Source organism: Amblyomma maculatum, chromosome 11, assembly GCF_055883805.1.
Source record: "Amblyomma maculatum isolate TAMU_Amacu chromosome 11, ASM5588380v1, whole genome shotgun sequence".
NCBI lineage: Eukaryota > Metazoa > Arthropoda > Arachnida > Ixodida > Ixodidae > Amblyomma > Amblyomma maculatum.
In genome coordinates this window covers 103,763,589-103,771,731 of record NC_139354.1, presented here as the reverse complement: position 1 = coordinate 103,771,731, position 8,143 = coordinate 103,763,589, and the positions used below count along the sequence as shown (strand labels likewise).

The following is an 8,143-nucleotide window of genomic DNA, read 5'->3' as shown; positions in this document are numbered from 1 at the left end:
TTCGCGGCGTTTGATAATTCAGTGATATTGCGTGGATAATATTTCTTTTAGAGCATATTTGTTTTGTGTAATTAGTGCTGCCAAATGCTGTTGCAAATCTATGCTCTCAAAATAGCACGGGTATGTTCCGCTTCTCGGCGTGTATTTTATACTCCGAATGTATTCGCAAAACGTATGAGATAGTGACATGTGGCGCTAAACTTTTGAATGCTTCTTTGCATGAGCCCGAGTCCGCCTCTTAGCGATCTTATTACCTTGCAACAACACAAATGACGAAGCTTAGAGAGTTTGTATCCATGCGTAATTCTGTACTACACCTTTTAAGAGGTTGCTGCGGGCTCATTGAGCGCATTGCCCATTTTGTATTGAGTTTAAATCTGACTGAGTGAGGCGGATAGCGGTGGTGTGTCCTTTGGGTGGAGAAAGTTGAGCATTTTTTTTCTACCGCCGCCACTGAATTTTTATAGCAGCGACACATATCAGTCCAACTAAGGTCCCGTGTCAATAACATCTCAAAGTATACTTCTCACTTTACCACTGCCATCCTGTCACGACATAAAGATAACACAGATGTCAAATTACTCATCACACTCATGCTTGCGTTTTGCCGACGCGTTTATAGCTCAGCAAACTGAGGCGAGTTGTGCAGCAATGTGCAAGCTGTTGTGAAGGCGAGGATTTCTTCCTTCAAGTACGTGAGTTTTACTCCTAGGTAGCGGATATTTGTCTTTTAAAAGAAAACTCAAATATATGAATACTTTTTCTAACATTGCAGATCAATTTGCTGGACTCAATGCAACCGTATGATATATCCTTAAAAGGAGCTGGGTTTATCTCACTGGATCGGCCACTACTTCTGTCGGTAAGCACTTCAGATCGCTTCTACTTGGGTAAAAACCTGTAGACTTAGGACAAGACCAAAAAATTCAGGGGGCACTTTGGCGGAAGCCTTCCCCGTCGCTCTGCTTAGGCACTGACTGCGAGACCGTTTTTGATTGACTAGAATTGTGAAACATACTGCGTGCTGTAAACCCATTTTAAACGCCGCTGATGACTGCTGTACTGCTGTAATGAAAGGTGCCGCACGAACGCCTGGATCGAACATCCGGCGGGGTCAGTTCGTATGTGCTTGAATCTCCTGGTGACGTCATCACCAGTCATGGCGTCACTGACGATGACGTCACCATATTATGGCGTCATAGTCAGTCATCTGTTATTACTCACGACTGTCTAGTTATGACAATGACTAATTAGAAGTAGTTATTTGCTAGTTGTTCATTACTTAGTACTTGTTAGTAACTAGTTAGCCATAAGTGCTGGTTTGTGAAAATATCCTGATTGGGTAATTAACTGATTAAATAAGCCAATTCAAACTCACCGTGTGTACTAGCACACAAACCATCTGATCAGTTAAGCGCTTGCTCGCCTAAGTACAAGTGGTGTTGTTTGAAATTCGCGGCCTGTGACAAAAGTGGGAAAAGCGGCACAAATTTGTCGATGCATTCCTGCTAACAACAATTAGCCATTAAAGGACCCCACCTTAAAATCTCCATATTTCAGATAAGCGACTCCCATGGCACTCAAAATTGAAAAATCACAGGCACACCAAAGCAGAAAAGCTCAGCTATGTTTATTAAACAAAATTCGGCCCGTACAGAAACAATTATATCTGCTTTGTCAGACGCTCTTTATGGGGGTGAAAAGTAAGGCTTCCGTGTGCTGGGTGATTTCAGCGCACCTAAAGAGCCCCGGGTGGTCGAAATTTATAGAGTCGTCCACTACGGCGCCTCTCATTTCTCGAGTCGCTTTAGGATGTTAAACCCCACAAACCAAATCAAATCTAACATTACGCACTATGCAAGCCAGTGAAGAAACCGGAGCATTCATTCAGGCATTCACAAAACTATATTCGAAGGATGAAGAGCCTGGAGCATAAAAGAGAATTGGGTAGACTAGGTAGGAGTGAGGGCGTCAGAATCTGAAATGAAGTTCCGCAGGGCACTAAACTTGCATTTGGCATTGGTACTGGGGCAGCCCAGTCTTCATATGTCGGAATGTGGTAGGCAGAGGTGTAGCGGTCATGAATACTCGCCGTTCCAGGACATGTCCAGATCAAATGCTACAGATCACCGCAGTCAGCAAGAAGGGGGGGGGGGGGGGTAGCCGATACTGGTTTGGCGCCATCGACTCAGGATTTCCAATGTGTACACTGCACCGCCTCGCGCCTTCTGAGTGAGAAAATAGGCAGGGCGAGAAAAACCAGATGTAGTCAAAGCAGTGATGCCAGGAGTATCGTCCCGGACCAACCCCCCCCCCCTCCCCACTCATTATTTGAAGTTGGCGCAATATGTCCGCCCCATGATTACTGTGCTGGCAGCAAAGTGTAGCGTTTTCCCTGCTCGGGTGTGGGTTGCTAGTAGCAATAAGGAATGTCAGTTCGATGTGATAGTCTGCGAGAGTGTAGTCGTCTTTGTAACGGAATGACAGGTTTTGGCTGACGCCACATACGGCGGCACCGGTATCGATAATCGCAAGAGTACAGATGCACTCAACGGTAATATTTATCCGATATTTTTGCTAAAAACGAGTGCGCAAATATTCTAGCGAAAACGCAATTTTTGCCGCTGGAACTCTGATCATCAGTTTTCCTGCAGCCTTGTCAAAAGACTGCATGGGAGACTTCGAGTGGCGTTGCGGTGATAGGGAGCGGCAACGAGCAGATGGGCGGTGTTCGAAGTTGAGAGGCTCGGAAGTCGAGGATTGAGTAAAATGCCGAGGTGAATCATAAATCTAGGCTCCACGGTCGGCATCGGTAAAAGAGGGCAAGACGCCGCGGTGGCGTGGCTACATCACATGTCCAACCATGCCACCGGCATAGCAAATCTGCAATAATCCGGTTTGTGCCATGGCTAGAAACAGTGGAGGTGCGGCTGTGTAGAAGGAGCGGGGATGACTCGAGGGGAAGCTCCAAACACAGGCGAGGCTCTCGGGCTACATCGCCGTGAGTACGCGGCGCAGCTACGGGAGGCAGGTGACAAATTGACGGCATTTCCTCGGACGCTTGCTCCTGGATCGATTCTTGAAGGGTCGGTGCGAGATTGAATTGCGGGATCGAAACTGGGGTAAGAAGAGACAGTTGTCGAGGAATCTCATAACAGACTAAACGTTTGTTGTGGGCATTTAGAGAACTGCTGATTTTCGTCGTCGAGTCGGTGCTGCTAAGAGCCTCCGCCAGTGCTCAGGGCAACCGGAACAAGACTAGTCCTCAACTAGGCTCGTCATAGCTCAAGCACAGGTTGAAAATTTCGCTGACGCAGATGGGGCTCTCGTCAAAACGTGCGTGAAATGCGTCGTTTAAATGCCTTGGAGCACATGCCTGGTACAGTCAGTTGGTTTTTTGGATACACTGACACACTTTCACAGGCCAAAGACATCTGCTATGGAGCTGAGAAGCTTTCACTAACCGGTTGGGCACAAGAGCGCGAAGATTGCGCATGGCCGGACATTCGAAGAGTTCAGTGAAGGTAGTCTTGACACAGAATAAATGGTGAAGTCCGATATTCGTGAGCTTCATGCTATCGTCCCACCGGTTGCGAGCGCTCACCCGGTCGTAGGAGGACAACTAGTCTTCCACATCACGGTCATGAGTGCACTGACAATGGTAGGATCCCATGGGCAAAGTGCAACAGGGGAGGTTTTGGTGGCGGTGAAGAAGTGGCTGGTTAGTTGAAGCCGGATCGCTTTGTGGTAGTAACCTTTCGACTGCGCAGCCCTAGGTAGATGCTCCACACACAACGCCAAGCGCAGAGAGGAGTTATTGACTTCATGCAATGGCTAACGGTCGCAGTACTTCAGGTGATGAATGCAACCATTAGCCACAGGTCACAGCTTCAGCACCGGAAAAAAGGTCACGGGAGACAAGCAATGGCGATCGAGATGCCACGGCGCTGAATGCTGTCTGTTCTTATAGTATGTATGTGTTTGTATGCTTGAATGTATGTACGTGCTATGTGTGTATGTGTGTATGCATGTATGTATGTGCGTACTATGTATGTATGTGGCTGTGTGTACGTGCGTGTGCGTATGTGTGTAAATGTTCGGAAACCAGGGAGCAGAAAGTCAGCGTTATCTTGTTTCTGCCTCCGTCCTCATCCCTTACGCTGTTTGAATGTTTCCATTAGACATGCTGACCGACCGACCTTTAAAAGTAAAGGTTTAATGCTTGCTCCTTTGCAAGTGGCTTTATATTGTCCGGTGTGGTTATTTAAAAGTATTGTATTGCTTTCAGCTTGCAGGAACGATCGTCTCGTACACGGTCATTGTGATGCAGAGCAGAGAATATGTTAAAGGTGCCTAACCGATGCCTTCTGCCACTTGAATCAACTGAAGACCACGTGCGCTTCTCCATGCTAGTTTATCAAATAAAATAATTTTTTCTTCGTGCACGAAAACGACTGTGTATCTGTGTTATATTATAGTGGACACATGACCAGTGTCGTGAGGAAAGGGTGGAAGAAGGGAAACAAGGTGAGCGACAGTTGTGGAGGAGCGTTTATATCCACCTCACAACACACTCGCTCCTTTTGTTTCGCGTTCGTGGAAACACGGCCACCACGGCCAGGAGAGAACACCTGCTCCACGGCTTAGCAGTCAAGCACTTTGCGTTTTATATTCGGTAGGATACAAAAGGAAGGTTGGATAGCTTGTGCGCATGTGCCAGCTGAATTGCGTTGCACTCCAACTCCGATACCTAAAGCCATTTCAGATTACTTTTATGTCACTTTTAGCCACGGTCCTACGGCAAAGCGTTTATTTGGTACAGATTTCTATAAGCATTAAAAGACGGTTTAATTAAGTGACAGCTACGTAGCAAATAGCGCGCAAGAGACAGGGGACAACGAGAGAAGACACCCATGCACCGAGAGAAGACAACCCTTCGGACTAGCGTGCTGATCCGTCGGTTGCCATTCACCTTTGCCTCTTGTCGGTTACATTCTAGTGAGTGCTACCACAAGATGTGTAGACTTAAGTATAAATATCTTTCCATTGACAGCGGCTGCGGAAAGACCGGAAGGTTGACCACGCGTATCAAAGTGGCCTATCGAAACACCTTGCACAAAAATACTGCTGTGCCTAAATTCTTTCTGTCATTTGTGAAGGAGAGCGCCGGTTGTTTATTCATCATAATTACATCATATTCCCAGCTGTCCCCTATCTCCGGCACAACAAGCCGTTCTCTGAAAGCTTCCGTAGAAACGTTTTCGAGAAAGGAAACGGCACATCTCAAGCGAAACTATTTCCGCGGGCAGATTGCATGGACAGATGCACGTGCACTACACGTAACGTTCGCTGTTTAACCATCCTCTCTTCCTCCTGCTTAGCCGCACGTCGTCATTGGTTAGGCGCAGCGTACCTTTCTCGAGAGGAATAGCACATTTACGGCCGGTTCAGTCACAATCACCGCCGTGTGATGAGGCGGGGATGACGCCGATTGCGTGCAAGGTTAAGATCTCACCCTGCGCGGAGAAGGAGACGTTTCTTCAAAATTCTCAAACTCTATGCAACGCCGCGGGCGCGCTTCTTTTACGCCGCGCTGACACAATAAAACTCTGTGCCAATTTCTGACGCCAACCCTCCCTAACTAATATTGCCTTATAATATTCTCAACACACGTACATCGTGCGCACATGCATGCGCTCACAATTGTCACAGGCAAACGCGCACATAAGGCGCATACATATATTTTTAACACGAGACGCCATACCGAACTCATTATTTTCAACTGCAAAACATAGTGAGATGTCCCCCATAAAAACGAAAAGTCCAGATACATTCAACATATGCCGCTTATTTGGTGACAATGTCACGTACTCTTACGGCGACAGTCGCACAAACTCAACCAAGAAATGTTTCAAGCACAGATCACTTCACTTTGACTCAATACACGCGCAATGTGGCAGTGTACACTACATAGCAGACCACGATTTCGCAATGCACCCCTAGTAGGTTCTAGTCCAAAACGTAGTTCGCATTTCAGCAGGCATTTCACACCTGTTTACGACGCCAGTGCTTCAAATATGTCTAACTCTCGGGGACTGTCTTAGGTCTAGGCTCTATCCTCTTGGGTTCATCCTTGTTCCTAGTTCTGGCTACTGCAGATTCCTTTAGGCATGACTAAGACTTTCCAAATAACAAAATCAACGTGCGCCTAGAGGTTCGCCTAGAGCGAAAATCGCCGGCAAATACAAGGGCACCTCCGTCAACGAGCAGACTCACAGAATAATTACTGTGGCAGCGCTTTTCTCGAGGTACCAATATTCCTTCGTTCGAAGGCCGAATATTTCCAACCGTGCTCCCATGAGCAAAAGAAACGTTTGTGCTGGCTGCACCAACTTCTGCAAGTCATCCTTACTCATTTTCGTGTGCCATAACCTTCCCTTGCGCTTCCACATGTGGAAGTTCGGTTTCATTATTACGTTCTCGGCGTTTTCTCCCTATCTCTCAGGGCTCTGCTTGCCTCGATTTCCGCTTTTCGTTTTATGCGGAATGTATTACACAGTCTTAGAGTTTCATCTGGCTTCTAAGGAATTTTCGCTCCCCTGATATTGCTCAAGACAATCATAGATAGCGCGTTCCATTGAGGGTGCTGTCAGGTTTTCCGTGTATTATGGCGTCTGCACACACAAAATTGGTTCGGGGAGTAGATATATTGAGCCGGAAAATAACCTCACAAGGGTCGTCTTACCAGTAAGTTCGTCTTTATGATTCAAGCTTCGTTTTACTATAGCAGCAATACTACCTGTATCTCGCAGCACGGAATCTGATTTGTCTCCTATCCTCTCCCTTAAAACCGGCATCTGTTTAGCACAGTTCCTAGCTGCGCATGTAACACAACATTCACCACACGGACTTCCTTCCCTTTATTCAGTTCCACAGAAATATTAGCGTCTACATCGACTAGGCGGCGCACCGCACGGACCTTCTTGCCATTTTTGAGCTCCGCAAAGCCATCGGCATCGTCGTCGTCTAAGTGGTATTGCATCTCCGATGGAATCTTTGCGTATGTTGCCAGTGGAGCTGCCTTTTCACCATAAGGACAAAACATCGCCTTGAGGCCCTTTTGTCCGCACTTGCGGCACACCGACATAACGTTGATTGTGAGTGTGCGGCAGTACGGGGCATGGTGACATAGACGTTTGCAGAAGCAGCATTTTGGTGATGAGTTAACACTATTTTGTGGCTTTGGGTGCCGGACATTCGAGGGTTTTCGGAATTTATATTGATACGTGGCAGAAGGCTAGTACCATAAGAGGAAAAACCACAACAGGTGATGAGAGACGTAGGTGTTCAGCCAAGTACCAACCGTTTCTTCAGCTTCGTCGTCTATCACTCAGTTGTCCATCGTCGTCCTCTTTAGCTGCATATACGTAACCTTACCCCGTCACGAAAAGCACAATCCCGGTGCGTACTACGTCGATGAACTACAGCTGGAGGGGTACGGATACGGCAATACCGCGAAGTGTGGCCGGCTCGACAGCAAATGAAGCAAATTGGCCGGTCGTCTGAGGTGCGCAACGCTGCAGGATTGTGACCAAGGTAGAGACGTGGGGATGCGGCGCTGGTGGTTGTAGCAGCCACTTAAGGAACAGGGTGCGATGGTGGCGGGGGCGGCACGGAGCTAGAGGAGAGGCCGACGTTTGCAAGTTCTTGGCGGACAATGGCCTGTATCATGACCACGGTATCGGGCAGCGGAGATGGGAGTGGTGGAGGAGCTAGGGCCTCAAGTTCTCTGCGGACGATCTGAGTCACGGTCGTGGGATGGGAGGGTTGGTGCAAAGGGGCCAGGTCATCGCAGGAAGAGGTAGCCGCCGTGTTCAGAAGACGCTCAGAGCGATGTAAGAGACGTCTTTGCTTAGCCTGCTCAATTTTTCGGCAGACTTGGATCACCGAGTCGACGGTAGAGCAATCCGTGCAGAATAGGATGTGGAACGCATCATCCGCTATACCCTTCAGGATATGCCCTACCTTGTCACTTTCCGGCATGGAGGTGTTAATCTTGCGACACAACGCAAGCACATCCTGAATGTAGGCGAGGTAGGACTCAGTGGAGTATTGAACTCGAGAAGAAAATTGCGTTTTTTGC

General features: G+C 47.8%; 1 long non-coding RNA gene across 1 annotated transcript; it reads left to right on the top strand.

Moving 5' to 3' along the window:
• The first annotated feature begins 620 nt into the window (after positions 1–620).
• On the top strand, positions 621–4,440 carry LOC146174534 (uncharacterized). The gene is made up of 3 exons (XR_014701806.1): positions 621–691; positions 776–862; positions 4,289–4,440. It is a non-coding gene; the product is annotated as an uncharacterized LOC146174534 (long non-coding RNA).
• Positions 4,441–8,143: the final 3,703 nt, after the last annotated feature.